Source organism: Aquarana catesbeiana, linkage group LG01 (genome assembly GCF_042186555.1).
Source record: "Aquarana catesbeiana isolate 2022-GZ linkage group LG01, ASM4218655v1, whole genome shotgun sequence".
Lineage (NCBI taxonomy): Eukaryota > Metazoa > Chordata > Amphibia > Anura > Ranidae > Aquarana > Aquarana catesbeiana.
The window spans coordinates 456,683,080-456,703,019 of record NC_133324.1 but is presented as its reverse complement, the minus strand read 5'-3'; the positions used below and the strand labels follow the sequence as shown (position 1 = coordinate 456,703,019).

General features: G+C 42.7%; 1 protein-coding gene across 2 annotated transcripts in view; it reads right to left on the bottom strand.

The window, feature by feature from the left end:
* LPAR1 (lysophosphatidic acid receptor 1) overlaps window positions 1–19,940 on the bottom strand; it is a 258,641-nt gene that overhangs the window by 204,263 nt on the left and 34,438 nt on the right. The window contains exon 2 of one of the 2 annotated variants that reach the window (XM_073591097.1): window positions 18,872–18,920. The exons of the other annotated variant lie outside the window; for it this stretch is intronic. The gene's annotated coding sequence lies outside the window, so the exon portion shown is untranslated. The remainder of the gene's footprint in view (window positions 1–18,871; window positions 18,921–19,940) is intronic. 2 annotated transcript variants of the gene reach the window in all.

Below are 19,940 nucleotides of genomic sequence, written 5' to 3'. Positions count from 1 at the left end.
CTTCCAGTCTGATGTGCCTACCTTCCAGTCTGATGTGTCCACTTTCCAGTCTGATGTACCCGCTTTCCAGTCTGATGTCCCGATGCCTGCCTTCCAGCCCAAAGTCTCGGTGCCTGCCTTCCAGCATGATGTGTCTACCTTCCAGCCTGATGTGTCTACCTTCCAGCCTGATGTGTCTACCTTCCAGTCTGATGTGCCTGCTTCCCAGTCTGATGTTTTATGATGCCTGCCTTCCAGTCCAATGTCTTGGTGCCTGCCTTCCAGTCTGATGTGCCTACCTTCCAGTCTGATGTGTCCACTTTCCAGTCTGATGTACCCGCTTTCCAGTCTGAAGTCGCGGTGCCTGCCTTCCAGCCTGATGTGCCTACCTTCCAGTCAGATGTGTCCGCTTTCCAGTCTGATGTCTTGATGCCTGCCTTCCAGCCTGAAGTCTCGGTGCCTGCCTTCCAGCCTGATATATCTACCTTCCAGTCTGATGTGCCCGCTTTCCAGCCTGATGTCTCGATGCCTGCCTTTCAGTCTGACTTGCCCACTTGCCAGTCGGTGCCCGCTTTCCAGTCTGATGTGCCTGCCCTCCAGCCTGATGTCTCGGTGCCTGCCCTCCAGCCTGATGTCTCGGTGCCTGCCCTCCAGCCAGATGTCTCGGTGCCTGGCTTCCAGCTTGATGTACCCGCTTCCCAGTCTGATGTGCCCGCTTCCCAGTCTGATGTCTCGAAGCTTGCCTTCCAGCCTGATGTCTCGAAGCTTGCCTTCCAGCCTGATGTCTCGATGCCTGCCTTCCAGCCTGATGTGCCAGCTTTCCAGTTTGATGTGCCAGCTTTCCAGTTTGATGTGCCAGCTTTCCAGTTTGATGTGCCAGCTTTCCAGTTTGATGTGCCAGCATTCCAGTTTGATGTGCCAGCTTCCCAGTTTGATGTGCCAGCTTCCCAGTCTGTCTCAGTGCCTGCCTTCCAGCCTGATGTGCCTGCCTTCCAGCCTGATGTGCCAGCTTCCCAGTTTGATGTGCCATCTTCCCAGTCTGTCTTAGTGCCTGCCTTCCAGCCTGATGTCTCGAAGCTTGCCTTCCAGCCTGATGTCTCGATGCCTGCATTCCAGTCTGATGTGCCAGCTTCCCAGTCTAATGTGCCAGCTTCCCAGTCTGATGTGCTCGCTTTCCAGCCTATTGTCCCAGTGCCAGCTTCCCAGTCTGATGTGCCAGCTTCCCAGTCTGATGTGCCAGCTTCTCAGTCTGATGTGCCCGATTTCCAGCCTATTGTCCCAGTGTCTGTCTTCCAGCCTGATGTCTCGGTGCCAGCTTCCCAGACTGATGTGCCAGCTTCCCAGACTGATGTGCCTGCTGCCCAGCCTGAAGTGCCCATGCCTGCTGCCCAGCCTGAAGTGCCCATGCCTGCTGCCCAGCCTGAAGTGCCCATGCCTGCTGCCCAGCCTGATGTGCCTGCTGCCCAGCCTTATGTGCCCATGCCTGCTGCCCAGCCTGATGTGCCCGTGCCTGTTGCCCAGCCTGAAGTGCCCATGCCTGCTGCCCAGCCTGATGTGCCTGCTGCCCAGCTCGAAGTGCCCGTGCCTGCTGCCCAGCCTGATGTGCCTGCTGCCCAGCTCGAAGTGCCCGTGCCTGCTGCCCAGCTCAAAGTGCCCGTGCCTGCTGCCCAGCTCGAAGTACCTGCTGCCCAGCTGGAAGTGCCCATGCCCGCTGTCCAGCTTGGTGTGTTCCTGCCCGCTGTCTTCTCGGATGTGCCCGCTGTCTTCTCGGATGTGCCCGCTGTCTTCTCGGATGTGCCCGCTGTCCAGTTTGATGTACCCGATGCCCAGCCTGATGTGCCCTCATCTGTTGTTCGGTTTGAGGCCATGAACTTTGGACAATTTCACTTTGTTGGAGCGTCCGGAGGCCGCTCCTTTGGGGGGGTACTGTCATGAGAGGGTTTACCCCTTGGTGGCGCTATCGGTCTCTTGGATCGCAGTACCAGTGTCCACCAGCGGGTGTCTTCCAACACCTGGGACCTGTAGTAAGAGGTCTCTCCTGCTGGTGGCACTGTTGCATCCTTGGGCCATAGTACCAGTGTCCACCAGCAGGTACACTCCGGCAGTGTGGAGCAAACAGCACACTCTGCGCTCAGCTGTAACATGAGGTCAATTACCACAGCCTTATAAATACCCGGCAAGCCCTCATAGGCTTGCCTTGGTATCTTTCTTCCTTGTTCCCTGACCTGTTATCCCGTATCCTGTAAACCTGTATCTCCTGTATCTGAACCTGAGCCTGCTCCTGAGCCTGTATCCGATCCCATCCTGATCCTGTCCCTCCTGTGTTCCTATTCCCTTGTATCCATATCCCATCCATTATGTCCCTCTCCTATCCTGCCCTTGTTCAGTTGCTGATCCCCTGTGTATGACCCTGGCCTGGCTTACGTGTTTGATTTTGGTACTTCCCTTTGGCTGTATATATTATCTGTTGTCTGTGGGTTTCTGTTGGTTGGTTGAGCACTATTTGTATTTGGGGTGTTTGTTTATTTATATCACTTATCTTAAATAAACATTATTCTTATTTCACTTTACATGCGTTTTGGTTTCCTCTTTGCAGTCCACACAATCTGGTCACACCTGTTCATGACAGTTTATTAAAATGATTTAAAGTGGTTTTAAGGGCAGAAGCAAAATTTAGAGAAGAACGTGGATTGGGACTTTGCGTGTGCCTCAGTGGAGTAAAGACAATGATTTATGACATAATGTTTTCTTAAAAATTCATAAAGATACTTTATTTACCATCCTTGGATGCAAATATTTAAAACATGGTTTAAGAGAAAATACAATTGCACTATTAAGTTGATCCAGGTTGTGCGAGTCCTGGTATGGAATATCATACAATGATGTAGGAGTTTGTCATGTTTTATATATGCACCATTAACATTTTATTTAACATCATTTTATGATTTAGCTAATTTTGCAATGTTGTATCTCTAGGATAACTTTAATATTTACATGCTGTTTGTGCTGTTCTAAAAGGCCCACCTGACAAAGCGGGGTTCCTGCGAAACGCGTAGGCCGCACCTTATGATATTCCATACCAGGACTCGCACAACCTGGATCAATTTTAGAGTACAATTGTATTTTCTCTTAAACTATAATGTTTTAAATATTTGCATTCAGGATGCTAAATAAAGTATCTTTATGATTTTTTGAAAAAAACATTGTGTCATAAATCATTGTCTTTCCACCACCGAGGCACACGCAAAGTCCCAATCCGTGTTCTTCTCTAAATTTTGTTTCTATTAGGGGCAGTGCCTAATAATTGCATAATTATCTCACGCCTACCCTCACACTCACTTGTCTAAAGGCAGAAGGTTTTTTTATACTGTGTGCAGCAGCCCCCCCAGCTCCCCAAAAGTTACCTGAGCCCCATCTCGATCCAGCAATGTGCACGACAGCCTCGGCTGTCCGGGACTCTCCCTCCTTATTGGCTGGGGCAGCAGTGGGCACCATTGGCTCCTGCTGTTGTCAATCAAAGTCAGTGAGCCAATGAGGAGAGAGTGGGCGGGGCTGGTTTGCAGCTCTGTGTCTGAATGGACACACAGGGCAGCAGCTCAGCTCGGGTGCCCCCATAGCAAGCTGCTTGCTGTGGGGGCACTGGGCAGTAGGGAGGGGCCAGGAGTGCCAGCATGGGACCCAAGAAGTGTAGGATCTGGGCTGCTTTGTGAAAAACCATTACACAGAGCAGGTATGTATAACATTTTTGTTATTTTTAAGCTAAAAAAACAAGACTTTATTATCACTTTAAATATGTTGAACTACCATTTGCATGAAAACGTGTCTACCCAACACCTGGACTGATAAGCACAAACTGTGTGAAATTGTTACTCCACTTCAATTGCCAACCGATGGGTGCAAACGTGAGCTCCAAAGAGAGAGAAAGCACTTTCTGGAGACAAAACATGTAGGGGTGGGGCTACAGCACTGCACTTTATTGATTATTAAATTTACATTGGGCGTACGGGGTGTACATTTAAGAGCAGCTGCTGGGTGTTACAGGGGTTTATTGAGAGCACAGGTGATTTCTGTACACATTATTGTAATTCCTATTAATGTGCTTATAATGTACAGAACAGAGCAGGACACCAGCAGATGGACAGTTTCCTGTGGCTTTTTGATGAGGGTCAAACTTGATAGACCATTGATTTAATATTTGAGCAGATATCTTTCAGCCTCAAGTCAAAAGCTAGTGGTCTCCATTACATTGGTAATTAGACTTGTTAAAACTCTGTATTTTGTGCATGAAAGGAAACAATTTTATACTGTACATTTGTCCAAAATCTGCAGACCATTTTATAGTAGCTATATTTGATTTGTTAGCCACTGATGCACCTGATTTTAATTATCATTTGCAACAATTTCTGACTTCTGTGTTCAGCAGCTCTTGGTGCTTCTTGCTCGATTCACACAGGGGCAACACGACTTCAACGCGACTTTGCAACGCGACTTCAACCCGACTTCAACACGACTTGTGGATCCGACTTTCAATGAACGGGGATCCGACTTGGATCCCCGCCACTGTGTTTAGTATGAATCTTTAGGGGGAACTCCGCGCCAAATTTTAAATAAAAATCCGGCATGGGTTCCCCCCCCAGGGGCATACCAGGCCCTTGGGTCCGGTATGGATCTTGAGGGGAACCCCCCTACGCCGAAAGGACGGCGTGGGGGGTCCCCCCCAATCCATACCAGACCCTTATCCGAGCACGCAGCCCGGCCGGACAGGAATGGGGGTGGGGACGAGCGAGCGCCCCCCCCCTCCTGAACTGTACCAGGCCGCATGCCCTCAACATGGGGGGGGTTGGTGCCTTGGGGGAGGGGGGCGCGCTGCGGCCCCCCCACCCCAAAGCACCTTGTCCCCATGTTGATGAGGACAAGGGCCTCTTCCCGACAACCCTGGCCGTTGGTTGTCGGGGTCTGCGGGTGGGGGCTTATCGGAATCCGGGAGCCCCCTTTAATAAGGGGGCCCCCAGATCCCGGCCCCCCACCCTATGAGAATGAGTATGGGGTACATCGTACCCCTACCCATTCACCTAGGGAAAAGTGTCAATTTAAAAAAAAAACACTACATAGATTTTTAAAGTATTTTATTAGACAGCTCCGGGGTCTTCTTCCGACTTCGGGGGTCTCTCCGGTTCTTCTCCGCGCTCTCCGGGTCTTCTGCCGGGCTCCTCCGCTCTCTTCTGCCGCTCTTTTGCTAAAGCGGAGGAGCCCGGTCTTCCGTCTTCTGCCCTCTTTTCTTCTGATGTTGACACGACGCTCTCTCCGGCTAGAATGCTCTCTGTGCGCTCTGCTCTGACTTATATAGGCGGTGACCCCGCCCCCTTATGCCGTCACAGTCCCTGGGCATGCTGGGACTATGACTGCATAAGGGGGCGTGGTCATTGGGCGATGACCACGCCCCTAAAACGTCACAGTCCCAGCATGCCCAGGGACTGTGACGGCATAAGGGGGCGTGGTCACCACCTATATAAGTCAGAGCGGAGCGCTCAGAGTGCATTCCAGCCCCAGAGAGCGTCGTGTCAACATCAGGAGAAAAGAGGGCAGAAGACGGAAGACCGGGCTCCTCCGCTTTAGCAAAAGAGCGGCAGAAGAGAGCGGAGGAGCCCGGCAGAAGACCCGGAGAGCGCGGAGAAGAACCGGAGAGACCCCCGAAGAGAAGAAGGCAGCAGACCGGGCTCCTCCGCTATAGCAAAAGAGCGGCAAAAGAGCAGAAAATAGCGGAGCAGCCCGGCAGAAGACCCGGAGAGCGCGGAGAAGACCCCCGAAGACGGAAGAAGACCCCCGGAGCTGTCTAATAAAATACTTTAAAAATCTATGTAGTGTTTTTTTTTTAAATTGACACTTTTTCCCTAGGTGAATGGGTAGGGGTACGATGTACCCCATACTCATTCACATAGGGTGGGGGGCCGGGATCTGGGGGCCCCCTTATTAAAGGGGGCTCCCGGATTCCGATAAGCCCTCCGCCCGCAGACCCCGACAACCAACGGCCAGGATTGTCGGGAAGAGGCCCTTGTCCTCATCAACATGGGGACAAGGTGCTTTGGGGTGGGGGGGCCGCAGCGCGCCCCCCTCCCCCAAGGCACCAACCCCCCCATGTTGAGGGCATGCGGCCTGGTACGGTTCAGGGGGGGGGGCGCTCGCTCGTCCCCACCCCCATTCCTGTCCGGCCGGGCTGCGTGCTCGGATAAGGGTCTGGTATGGATTGGGGGGGACCCCCCACGCAGTTTTTTCGTCGTAGGGGGTTTCCCTCAAGGTCCATACCAGACCCAAGGGCCTGGTATGCCCCTGGAGGGGGAACCCATGCCGGATTTTTATTTAAAATTTGGTGCGGAGTTCCCCCTCAAGATCATCTGAGCACAAGTCGCATGCCGAAGTCGGATCATGCGAGACGGCGATCCGACTTCAATGATAGTCAATAGGCTGAAGTCGGATCAAAGTCGGATCAAAGTAGTACAGGGAGTACGCTCTGAAGTCGGAGCGACCTCAGTAGTGTCTATTAAGACGCTCCCATTCACTTAAATGTGAATCTCTTTCTGGGGCGACTTGGGGCGACTTGAGGGCATACAAGTCGGATCCCAAGTCGCCCCAGTGTGAACCGAGCCTACTGTACAGTGTGGACGGAAAGTATTCGGACCCCCTTAAAATTTTCACTCTTTGTTATATTGCAGCCATTTGCTAAAATCATTTAAGTTCATTTTTTTTCCTCATGAATGTACACACAGCACCCCATATTGACAGAAAAACACAGAATTGTTGACATTTTTGCAGATTTATTAAAAAAGAAAAACTGAAATATCACATGGTCCTAAGTATTCAGACCCTTTGCTGTGACACTCATATATTTAACTCAGGTGCTGTCCATTTCTTCTGATCATCCTTGAGATGGTTCTACACCTTCATTTGAGTCCAGCTGTGTTAAATATATGAGTGTCACAGCAAAGGGTCTGAATACTTAGGACCATGTGCTATTTCAGTTTTTCTTTTTTAATAATTCTGCAAAAATGTCAACAAATCTGTGTTTTTCTGTCAATATGGGGTGCTGTGTGTACATTAATGAGGAAAAAAAATGAACTTAAATTATTTTAGCAAATGGCTGCAATATAATAAAGAGTGAAACATTTAAGGTGGTCTGAATACTTTCCGTCCCCACTGTATATAGGGGATTTTCAAGTGTGTTATAAAATCTCTTTGACTAGGCCTGGTTTTTCACTTATATTATCGAAATAATGTGTATGTGTATTTATCACCTTCAAGAGAAGAAAGTGGTAAGCCTAAAATGATGACCAGCATTTTTGGGGATCTTTTTGCTGTCTATAGCCACACTTAAACTTTTATACTCCAGTCTTACAGCTTTTTAATTTATGTCTAACAACCTCTTTGTGCTATGGAAGCAAATTGAAACAAGTGCCAACAGCATCTGCTGTATGAGGACATTGCCCAACTTCAATGACAATGATCTGCTAATCTTTGTAATTTGCTGTTATACCAAGGCCATGCACTGTTACTGTGATGGGCCAGTTGCCTAAAAAAGCAAGGTTAATTTTACTAGTTTTAAAGTCAAGATGATATTTTTAGACATTTAAATTCAAAAAATGTGCTTATATATATTTTATGTAGACTGCATAAGGTCACCATTGCACTGTGTATATACAATTAAAGGGGGTAACTTCTGTGGAAAGGATTGAAAATAGCACATTTTCAAATTTAGTCATAAAATTACATGGACCGAATTTAAACATATTATTATGAAACTTCGATTTTTTTTTTTTTGAAAGAAGACATCAAATAAAGTTTAGCTGGGCTTGGAATTAATTTAATCTGTAAGTACAGTTTTACAAAAAAGCAAACTATGCTGCCCCATAAAGCAGCATAGTGTGCTAAACCTACTTACCAGCGGAGGCTTCCTTTCTGTTTAAACAATGTAGTCTAAAACTGCATTTAAAACAATCTTCTTAAAAACCCTGCAGTCAGCAATGGCTCCATTCTGACCTATTATAAGGATGGAACAGCTGTTGGGACCAGACCCGCTAGTGTCTTTGGAGGGAGCACTGTCTTGTTCTACTCTCTGCTGTTGCTGCTTAATCAATTGAGCACCCCCCCCCCCTTGTTTTTAGATATTCTTTTTTGCTGTTTTGTACCTTTTTTTGGGTTTCCTGTGGGATGTCCATCGTACTCCACCACGGCATGATACATCATCTCCTCATTTGCATCGCCCCCTTCTCCTTCTCCCACTGCCTTCTGGGACCTGAAGGCTTTACTGCCGGTTTCCCTTAGTTGCAATACCGACACCTGCACCCAAGCTGAGCCGATGGACGAATCGGCTTTGGGGGGGCGACATCGCAGGATCCCTGAACAGGTAAGCGCCCTTATATTAAAAGTCAGTAGCTACAGTATTTGTAACTGCTGACTTAAAAAAAAAAAATTAGAGGCTGGAACCCCACTTTAAACCTAGGTTCAGACTAGTGCCATTCGGGAACCAGCACAATTACAGCACCCGTTCCTGCATCGCTCCTCTCCCGCAGGCAGTTCACACTGCCTTCTCCGAACCACTGCAGGTGTCAATACATTGTTAATGACATCTCCAGATCGGTTCACAGATCGCAGTGCGAACTGTGAACTCGCACAGGAATCACCTGAACACTCATGCGATCCGATTCTAGTGCGGAGAAAAACAAGTCCCTGGACCTTTTTCTGTGCAAATCCAATGTGAGTTCAGACGCTAAACTCGCATTGCTCAGACATCACATGTGATTGGCACCTGCGGTGCGGGTGCTAATCACATGTGATGTCAGAGATCGCATTAGTGTGAACCCAAGCTAAAGGTGTGATTTTAATTGCATTTTCTGTCTGGTTTATGGTTTCTGACAATATTATTTTCCAAACTTGACAATTTAAATATGAGATTTGTTGTAGCTACAGCTGGATTCGGTTGGATGATATTATATTAACTAGACTGCAGATGAGCAGTTCTGTCACTAATAGCCATTGATTACCATTGCTATTTTTACTGTAGAACACTTTTAAAAAGTATACTGCAAAGTACATACTGGGGAATAAGGCATTACCTTGTACACTGTAACTGATAAATTATATTTAACTTTTACTTCCTTTAATGTGTACATTCGTTCTCTAACTCTTATTGTATTGCATTAATGCTTTTAAACTATCATGACCCATCAAGCCTGCTGAATAAATGATTCCTAAGGTTTTAGTAATGTCCTGTACAACAATCCTATGAACTGCATCATTTCAATTAAAAACTGGACATACGTGGTGCATATTGTCTAAAAATGATTGGTCACATCCTTGGATGACTTTATTTTTGAGATACATATACTCTATTCAGTGAATTACTCAAACTATGACATACAGGTCCCCTATTGAGCTTTTGTTAGGTAATCTTCCAAATACAACCTATGAGGTGTAGTGAAAAGTACAAGGTAGTAGTTTTATCAGCAGAAATTATTTCAAGAAACCTTTCAAATCCACCAGATGCTTTCTAAATGCAAAGCCTGCCTCATCAGGCTGATCACAATCATTCAGACTCCCTATGTGGGAAAGCTGTTGCAAACCTGCACAAAAATGTATTTTGTCGTGTGACTATCCAATTGCTTGTATAGCAATTGCTTAGTATTAGCCTGACAAATGATGGCACACATGCATTTGTATTCACAGGCATCCTGTTTGCCCTAGAGTTGCCCTTGAGTGGAGTCCTTTTATGCAGCTTGAACTGCACTGCTCTGATGACTTTCTGAATATCAAAGAAGTAGTAGAGCATTGTACCAAGTTAGCTATCGATTTGATGCAGAAATTATAAATACTTGAACTCAAAACTTTCTGAATATCAAAGAGAAAGCTATTAATTGTGAACATTAAAAAGCCAAATAGGAAATTTGCTCAATGATTAATCAGAATGCTCACATACACTGCCTGACACTTTCCCTATATAGCTAAACTAAACATGTATAAATTGCTGTATGACTGCTAAAATGGTGCAAACAGGATGTTTGTTTACAGAAACCTTAGAGCTGTGGGCAGGCTATGGACATTATATATAATATTTATACAATCATCACAAGCAGTAAATGAGGTTTAAAACAAGCCCTCTGTAGCTTTGGACACTGTGGAGCAAGTCATCCTCAGTGTTTACTTTCAGTTTCCATTCCAACTGTTCATTTTGTCCTTGTAGTGAGTTGGCAGCCTGTCTGCCTTTTAATATTCAAACTTTATGTCCAGCCAAAACTTTTTTGATGTAAATAAACCGGGAAAAATAAAACCCCTGTTGGGTTTTACTGCTAGGGGGTCCTTTAGGGAGATTTCACTTACCATAACATTGACAACAGTTTTACTAGACAGAAAGTGAGGAAAAATCTGCAACAAGGACACAGAACTAAAAAGTTTGACAGGGGTTCTAACCTTTCCCCTCTCTACTAAAGAGAGGAATTTTATTAACTAAGGGAAGAACTCTCTAATTGTCAGTACCTGGACTTGAATCTGGGATGTTTGCTGTGTCTGGCAATGACTCTTCTTGCTGAACTACCTGAGATGCTGGACAGCACCCTGTCTGGTCAATTAGACAAACCTACTGTGTGCCTTGAATTTTGCTGAACCTTGAACTCTTTGCTCCTCCCAAGAACTTCCTGATTTAAGCCATATCTCTGCACTTCCTGTTTGCCAGATTATTATGCTCTCTCCAGCCAATATCTCACATTTGTCTCTCCTTCTACCGTCTGTATCTTCACTGCCATTCATTACCAACTTTTGGCTTGTTCCTCAACTACGCTTCTGCTTAAACCCAAACCTGCAACCATTCATTACCGACCTTTGGCTTGTTCCTTGACTACGCTTCTGCTTGACCCCTACCTGCTTATCTACTCCTGGTGGGGTGATCCTGAGTACCACAAGCTGGTACTAACATGCAGCAAAACCAAAATACATCTTCACCATCAGAAGCTTTGGTGATTACCGGTTAGTACTTAGACACCGCACCTTGGGTGAACCCGTGTCATCTGCCAGGGTGACCTGCTCGTATACCTGTCTCACTTATCGATGAGTGCTGCTCCACTCCTATAGCTTCTGGCCTTCAAGCTTAACTCCAGACCATGACACCAATGGAGCCGTTGATTGCAATAAAACCTTGCAGGGGTTCTAACCGTTTTCCACTCTATCTAAAACTAAAAAAAAATAGTTTTTGCTATATATACACGTTATTGTAAGAACAAGACCACATATAGAGGAGAGAACAGAGTGCCGAGATCTAACCTCAGTGCTTCACTTGTGAATTGTGATGATAAACTGTTCCACAGTGTCTGCAGCTACAAATGTTTTTTGAGGGCTTGCTACAGGATTTTGAGGTATCCATTATGACCACTCATAAACATTGGAAATGTTACTTATATTTTGGGAGGATGAAGGGTCTAAAGATGTGTGTGGTTATGGGGTTTTGGACTGTTTGTGTAGATGTAATATACTATGTGCCTATTTTTGCATGTGAAAATAATGAAAGTCCAATAACTTCCACTTTGGAAGCTGTACAAGAATGTTTTTTTATTTTTTTTATTTTTTTTAAAAGTCATGTAAAAAATGTCTTTCTTGGTTGTGTGGGTACTGTGCGCGTTCATAGTAGGTGCTCCAGTGAAATCCAGTATAGCGAAAGCATTATTTTAGCAAAATATATATATTATAGTGTCACTAGATTTTACAGGTGATCTTCAGAGTCTACAACAATTAAAATGGTGGAATACAACTTAAAAAATGTAATGAACCCTGATCGACTGTCTGACCCCTAAACAGGCACTTAAAAAAATTATTGCAGTTTAGTGCAGTGCTAACCACTTCATTGTATACAAGGATGAAAAACATGAAGTCACTCAAAATAATGCCAGAAAAAATAACATTTACAATATACTTAGAAGAAATCATTTTGCATACACTTGCATGTCCAAGAAAAACAACAAAAATGATTGCGCTGTCAGTGTTGGAATGCATGCAATCTTAATGCAGACATGGCTGTAAACTTTGACCTGGATATAAATAATCTTTTTTGCAACTATTGTGGATGCTAATAAAAATTTAAAAAGATAAAGAGATGAATTGATGCCACTTGTGTCATTTATGTAGCGGTAGTGACTCATGTATTATGAAAGTATTATTTAAATATTGTTTTTATTGCTATCATTAGTATTACTCTCTTCAAACACATCTTGGCCAAAACTTTCAAATTTGTCTCCAAGTTATGATTTATCTTGACCTTCTTGAGTATCTGGTAGCAAAGCATTAAGTTGACTTCCCCTAGGATATGTACTTTAGATGTTATCTTGGAGATACCTACATCCTACCCATTTCCAATAGGAAGCATCAGACTCGAGAAACATTTCCTGCTGCTGTGATCTTCCCACTATGAACTGTGTGTAGTCTTAAGGATGAGGTCAGTTGTTGCACCAACAGTGAGCACTGCAGTCTTTCTGTAAAGCCCAGCATGAAGTTTTGTGATTGATATTTAGTAAGTAGCTGTTTTTTTTAATTAAATATCTAGTGGCAACACTATCATAATTGGTTATAGTATATCTAAAGCCCAAACATTTTTTCAATGTGGATTGAGCAAGGAAGGGTTAGAACCCCCATTAGGTTTATATTGCTATCTGTGTCCTTGTTGGGGAGTTGCTCCTTCTCTATGTATTCTTTGGACAATTGTTCCTGAGAAACAATTAAAAGAAAATACAACATTTTACAGTTGTCTCTGGGACAGAAGGTGAGTGGAACTTTTATGTGTGACAGCTGTCTAAGGGGTCAAATTGATATTTGTTTGTTTATGACTGTAATGATGAGAAAATTTGAAGTACTGTAGCAGAATGGAATATTTTTCTCAAATTAATTACTTTTTAACAGAGTATTGGGTTTTCATTTAGGAAAGTCCTTTCATTTCAGGATTGAATGTTCACAGCAAAATTACATTTTGAAGTACTTCCGAACAATATTTGCCAAGTCATTGAATGTACTGAGAATTTTTGTACAACTGGTTGCCACAACCGAAACAGGCATGGAGGAAAACTATGCATTAAAGCGTAACTAAAGTCCACAGACACTCGCCTCCATCTAGCAGCAATGCGATCAATAGATCTTTCTACAGCCGTTGACATCTTCTCCCATTGCTTCTTCTGGGTCCCGGGTTTTTGGCCTCTTGATTGTCTGGTGAGACTGTATGTGATTCCCACATATGCACAAGGGAGTTATTCATTCTGGCATCACCACAGTGCCGGGAATGACCACTGAAGTACACACTGTGTTTGTAAAGTTCAGTGTATGTTCAATATAAGATTGAGAAGTAGTAGGTAAGTATGTCAGAAGAGACATGCGAGGTGTAACAATTTAATTCCCGGAATACCCGCGGCATAGCACTATGGTGGTGAGTCACAGAGCCATTCACACTGGAGCATGCTCTGAAATGTTCTAATTTGCACTTGCCTGGTTTGCAGACTAGTTGAATTAGTCTTCATGGAGTGGCAGAAGAAACAACACGTGTTGTGTGTTGCACTGTTGGTAAAAAATGAGTGACAGGAATCTGGAGCAGCAGATTAACATCAAATTTTGTGTAAAAATTGGCAAAAGTGAGAGAGAAACTTTAGCTCTGTGACAGCAGGCTTATGGTGAACATTCCAAAAAGAAATCAAGTGATTTTGAATGGCATAGGCAGTTTAAGGAGGGGCTGGAAGATGTCAACGATGAGGCAAGAAGTGGGCCACCAAAAATGCAAAGGGTGGATGCAAATGTAGACAGAGTGCAAACCCTTGTATGCTGGTGTATTTCTTTTTTTTAATCACAAGGAGATAGTTCACTACGAGTTCATAGAACATGGTACAACGGTCAACCAACATTGTTACTTGGCAATTCTGAAAAGGTTACAGAATCTGTTTGGAGGAAAATACTGGAACTCTGGCCTGACAAGTGGATTCTTCACCACCACAATGCTCCTGCACAAAAAAAATGTGTACAATCCATTCTTGGAATTCAATTTTCACACCTCGTAGCATGTCTCTCTTAAAATAAGGAGCTGCCTGCTTGCAATTTTTTGTAGGCTGAATTCCACTTTAAGGTAAGTATCCCTACCCTATCTATTCAATCTCTGCCTGAAAAAACACACATTTTTTTTTTCGTCAGCCCGGAGTTGGGCTTTAAACTATTATACTATTAATACAAATAATGAACACACTCACTTTATTGAGTTAAAAGTAAACCTTCTAACAATGATGAATATTTCACAATGAGAATATGATAAGAAAAATGCATAAGCAGACGTAACCTGAAAACAGCATGTCAGAATGATTAGTAGATGCAGATATATAGACAGATATAGTGATTTGCCATTTTCAGTGCCATAGATTTGCCATAGAATGCATTAAGATAGCTGGCTTTACAACCAAAAAACTGTGTCTGTGCTAAACCAAGGATCAGTAACCATGTGCAAAAAGCAAATATGAACATAAAAATTACCAATAAAAATATACAAGAAAAAAAAATATATAAAAATTATAACAATCATATGTGCTATCAATCTGTGATAAATAATTAAACTGCAACATGCATAAAATGTAAAGTCCAAGTGCTCATAAAAATATCAAAGGTGTGTTCACTCCTCCGGTGTGGTGATATATAAATTTCATAAAGTTCATAAATGCAATATTCATAAATGACAAAAATCAAAGTGCATCGATTTAATGTTCATCATCAGTGTAATCCATCGTGCTCATCCAAAATCGTGTTTACAGGGATATAAAGCATGCTTCAGTGCTCTCCAGTGACCCCCAACAGCATATGCGCTCACCTTTAAGTGTGTGACACAGTAACTAAACTATGTCTGAAAACGCCTGGGAGCCACTCCTCGGCTCAAAAGGGTATACAGACGCTGACCTTCAATTTGCTCAAATATCATCACGATTCATAAAATGAAGGCACGTGAAGATGAAGGCACGTGATCCCTGTGCCGAACACGCGTACGGGAGGGGCCAGGATGGAGCTGTCAGCACGGAGGAGTAGATGAGAAGGATATACCACACCGCACGCCGTACCATTGTTCCTTATATTGCATAACCTTGATTAGGATGGTGCACTCACGCACCTACACAATGTGAGTACCCCTATGAAGGGAAGTGTTTTTTACAATAAATTGTTGAACCTATTACACTATGGAGTTTCTTTTTTTCCCTATTTTATGAATCGTGATGATATTTGAGCAAATTGGAGGTCAGCGTCTGTATACCCTTTTGAGCCGAGGAGTGGCTCCCAGGCGTTTTCAGACATAGTTTAGTTACTGTGTCACACGCTTAAAGGTGAGCGCATATGCTGTTGGGGGTCACTGGAGAGCACTGAAGCATGCTTTATATCCCTGTAAACACGATTTTGGATGAGCACGATGGATTACACTGATGATGGACATTAAATCGATGCACTTTGATTTTTGTCATTTATGAATATTGCATTTATGAACTTTATGAAATGTATATATCACCACACCGGAGGAGTGAACACACCTTTGATATTTTTATGAGCACTTGGACTTTACATTTTATGCATGTTGCACTTTAATTATTTATCACAGATTGATAGCACATATGATTGTTATAATTTTTATATACCGTATATACTCGAGTATAAGTCGAGATTTTCAGCCCTTTTTTTTGGGCTGAACGCGCTCCCCTCAACTTATACTCGAGTCACCGCCGTCTGCCTACATGATCAGCGTGTCATGCAGGCAGACGGCAGCCAGCATGTGCTATTACTATTTGGTGGGCAATTACTGTTCAAAAGCCGCTCCTCCTCCTCGTCTGTGATAAGCAGTCAGTGTACAGCCTATTACGGACATTCTCTCATCCTCGTCCGTGGTATGAGGATGAGAGAATGTCCGTGATAGGCTGACTGCTGGGAAATTGAGTTTTCTGCCTATCATGGACGAGGAGGATGCGCGGCTTTTGAACAGTGAATGGTTGCCGAATAGTAATAGCACACGCTGATCAGTGCAGAGCAGCACATGAACACAGGCACACGGACGCAGGCACATGGACACAGGCACATATACACAGGACACATGGCACATGCACATATACACAGGACACATGGCACATGCACATATACACAGAACACATGGCACATGCACATATACACAGGACACATGGCACATGCACATATACACAGGACACATGGCACATGCACATATACACAGGACACAGGCATACAGGACACAGGCACATATACACAGGACACAGGGCACATATACACAGGACACAGGGCACATATACACAGGACACATGGCACATGCACATGCACATATACACAGGACACATGGCACATATACACATATACACAGGACACATGGCACATATACACATATACACAGGACACATGCACATATACACAGGACACATGCACATATACACAGGACACATGACACATGCACATATGCACAGGGCACATGACACATGCACAGGACACAGGGAGGTATACAGCTGCAGATGGGCATTGTTGACCTTCTTTTTCCACTTACAGTAACTGCTGCATTTCTCACCCTCGTCTTATACTCGGGTCAATAAGTTTTTCCCATTTTTTTGTGGTAAATTAGGGCCTCGACTTATACTCAGAACGACTTATACTCGAGTATATACGGTATATTTTTTTCTTGTATATTTTTATTGGTAATTTTTATGTTCATATTTGCTTTTTGCACATGGTTACTGATCCTTGGTTTAGCGCAGACACAGTTTTTTGGATTAACTTTATCACTTACACGGATATGAAACGTGGTTAGTGTTTGCTGCTTGCCTTCATTAGGACATTCACCCTAGAGGCATTAACCAATTTGTGGCTCGCAAGACCTTTCTATATATTTTTCTGGCTTTACAACCACTTTAAAGATTGCAGAAAGTCTATAAAAGAATTGGCAGTTGTATAGGCATTTTGCAGCTTATCCAGGCTATAGAGCCTATATACAGTGTGTAGTTAGCAAATATGGATGTCTGTGTAAAAAAGAAAAAAGAAAATTATATATATATAACACTCTCTCTCTCTCTCTCTCTCTCTCTCTCTCTCTCTCTCTCTCTCTCTCTCTCTCTCTCTATATATATATATATATATATATATATATATATATATATATATATAAATTCTATGGCAGTAAACAATAAATATTTGTTCAATCTTCATCAGTAATTCTATTCTTCCTATCACACCGTACAAGAGGGCGTGGAGGCTACACAGACCAAGAAGAGTATATAAACCCTAAAAGTGGTCTTGTATTATATGTTTTCTTTAGGTCTTTGCATTTATATAAAATGACTCGTGTTAAGGTGGACATGATCCAACCATTAGGAAAAGTTATGGCTAGAGTTTTTGCGTAAATATACATATCTGGGCACCCAAACGAGTATGTCTGTAAAACTTATCTCTGGGGAAGGAAAAGTATTTAGACAAGGTTTGCTGAATAGATTTTATTTTTTTACCTAATGCCTGAGATGTCTGCTGTGCCTGTGCAGTTGAGATTGTCAAATGATCCCAACAAAATTAAGTGGATCAGGCAATTGTTATGTAATAAGTGTGGACAGCTTTAGACTTTTATTTGAATTTGAATAAATATTACAGCTGGATACATATGTAATCTCTTTGTCTTAGGCACCCGCCTTCAAGGCAAATTACTTTCTCACACTCTTGGCATCCACTTTAAGTAAATAATTGGAAACAAATTTTTTCTACCTGCACAAATCTCTAAAGACAAGAAAGTGTTTAATGAACCTGTCAAATATTGATTCTTCATGCCTCTGGGTGATTCATACTGTAAACCCCACAGCCTTCCATTGAAAATTGTGAAGTTATTGTGCTGTCAGCTGCTGGTTGCATGCAAACCAAGGTATGCTTCCTGTGGTTCAGGAGGGCTCTCGTGACTGGACTAGGGCTTCACTACATGCATTTATTATGAGAGAATATAATATGTTTGATCAAAGCCGTTGCTAGGAAGAGGAGACCATGACTGAGAAAAATCCAGCTTTTTATGTAAATATTTCTCCCACTTCATTTTCGAAATGTTAACAGAAAACTACTTGGGTGGCTGTTTTTTTTTTTTTCAGCTCAAATGCCAACAATAAGGATATTATCCATCATGTGATATTATCTACTAATAAGAAACTGTGCCTTCACTGATATGCACTTGGTTAAACGGTAAATGTACATGTAAAAACAGACCATCATAATTATATAGCTTTCATGCATTATTAATTATTAATTAAAAAAAAAACATATTTGAAAATATTTGCAGGTTTGCAGGTTTTAAATGTGTTTTAAAGGAAATGGTTACCTTACTGCCCAGAAGAAGGCAGCACTATCCTTCTCTGACCATTTGTCATCTAGGCAGTGTTCCATCAGTTACAGAACAGGTGTATTACGAAGAACCACCACAGCCAAAAGTCTGAGACTGGACACTTTCATTTATTCAATCAGTCAGGTACATATGAAGGTAGCTGACGGGGTTGACTATTAATCGTGTAAATAATACATCTGTGGCACAAAGCCAGGATGGGAAACTTTCAGATGAGAGAAAGAGTGCCCCTTCATCACCCAACAAAAAAAAAAAAAAAAAGAATAATTTCCTGAACACATTTATTTGTTTTATACAGTCAGGAACTGTGCAATCCCAAGAATTTCTACTATAGGAAAAATCAAGCTAAAAGTTGCTTACAAGGGTACATTGCAAATGCGTACCATATAGTAAAAGAACCATCTAAAATACAGTCAGATTGCTTAAAAATGTTTTAAATTGAAAGGTGGTTTCTACTTTAAATTATCAGTAAACCTTAAGATAAACTACTACCTGTAGTAGCACAGAGGTAGTTTGGGCTGGCTCAGATCTGAGGGAGCACCTGCGAAAAAAAAAAATTAATTGTTGGTCAGTGGGAACAATTTCCCCCTTACAATGGTGGTCAGAATATCACCCTTATAGATAGCTAAAAAGATCATCGGTGTTGTGGTGTTCTCACCGGACCTGGAATATGTAGGCACCATCAAGTGGAAAGTCAACCAGCCACAGCTTAAAGAACCCTTAGCAACCCTAGAATCTTTGGAAACTGATGCAGTTGTGAAGTAGAGGTCACTTGAGGAACCACTGAGCACAGCGGGTGACCAGAAATCTGACATTTCCTGAAGTGTATGTTTCTGAAGAGACTAAAGGCACTGACTTCTCTTGATAAGAGTGGTATTTGGAGGCAGGATAGGTAAGTATTTACTATATTTTTTACTTTGAGAGCTTTTATTTAGGATTTGATTTTAATGGCCAAGTCATTTTAAGTACGGAGATTCTACCAGCATCTGGATTTAATTTTAAGAGACTTATATGTATAAATAGATTAAGGTAACATAATACCTCTTCAGATAAAATATTACAAACACTTCAACTTTTCAGCTGAGACTAACTAAACTGAAAAGGCATTATTAATGTTTTGGGGCTTTGCTTTAAGGAAATGTTTCAATTATTTTTTTAAGGGTGTAAAAAAAAGATCAGCTTGATATAAATGCTATTAATGTTTGTTCATATTTTTATGGCTGATCTCAAAATTTTGTTAAGCAGGGAGGTTATAAAAAGACTTGAACACGGTCAATTCAAGTGGTTTATCTACAAATCTCTATAGTTCGCATCTCAAAATTTTGTTAAGCAGGGAGGTTATAAAAAGACTTGAACACAGTCAATTCAAGTGGTTTATCTACAAATCTCTATAGTTCGCACATTGTACAATCATGGAAGAGCAAGCACATTTAAAATCACTGTAGGGTAAATACTACAATAGGAACTCAAAATATATGCTTACAGAAACACAGAAACACACTATGCTTTCCATTGAATCCATTGTGCCCTACAGCTGTTACTAAATGTGCTATCAAGACAC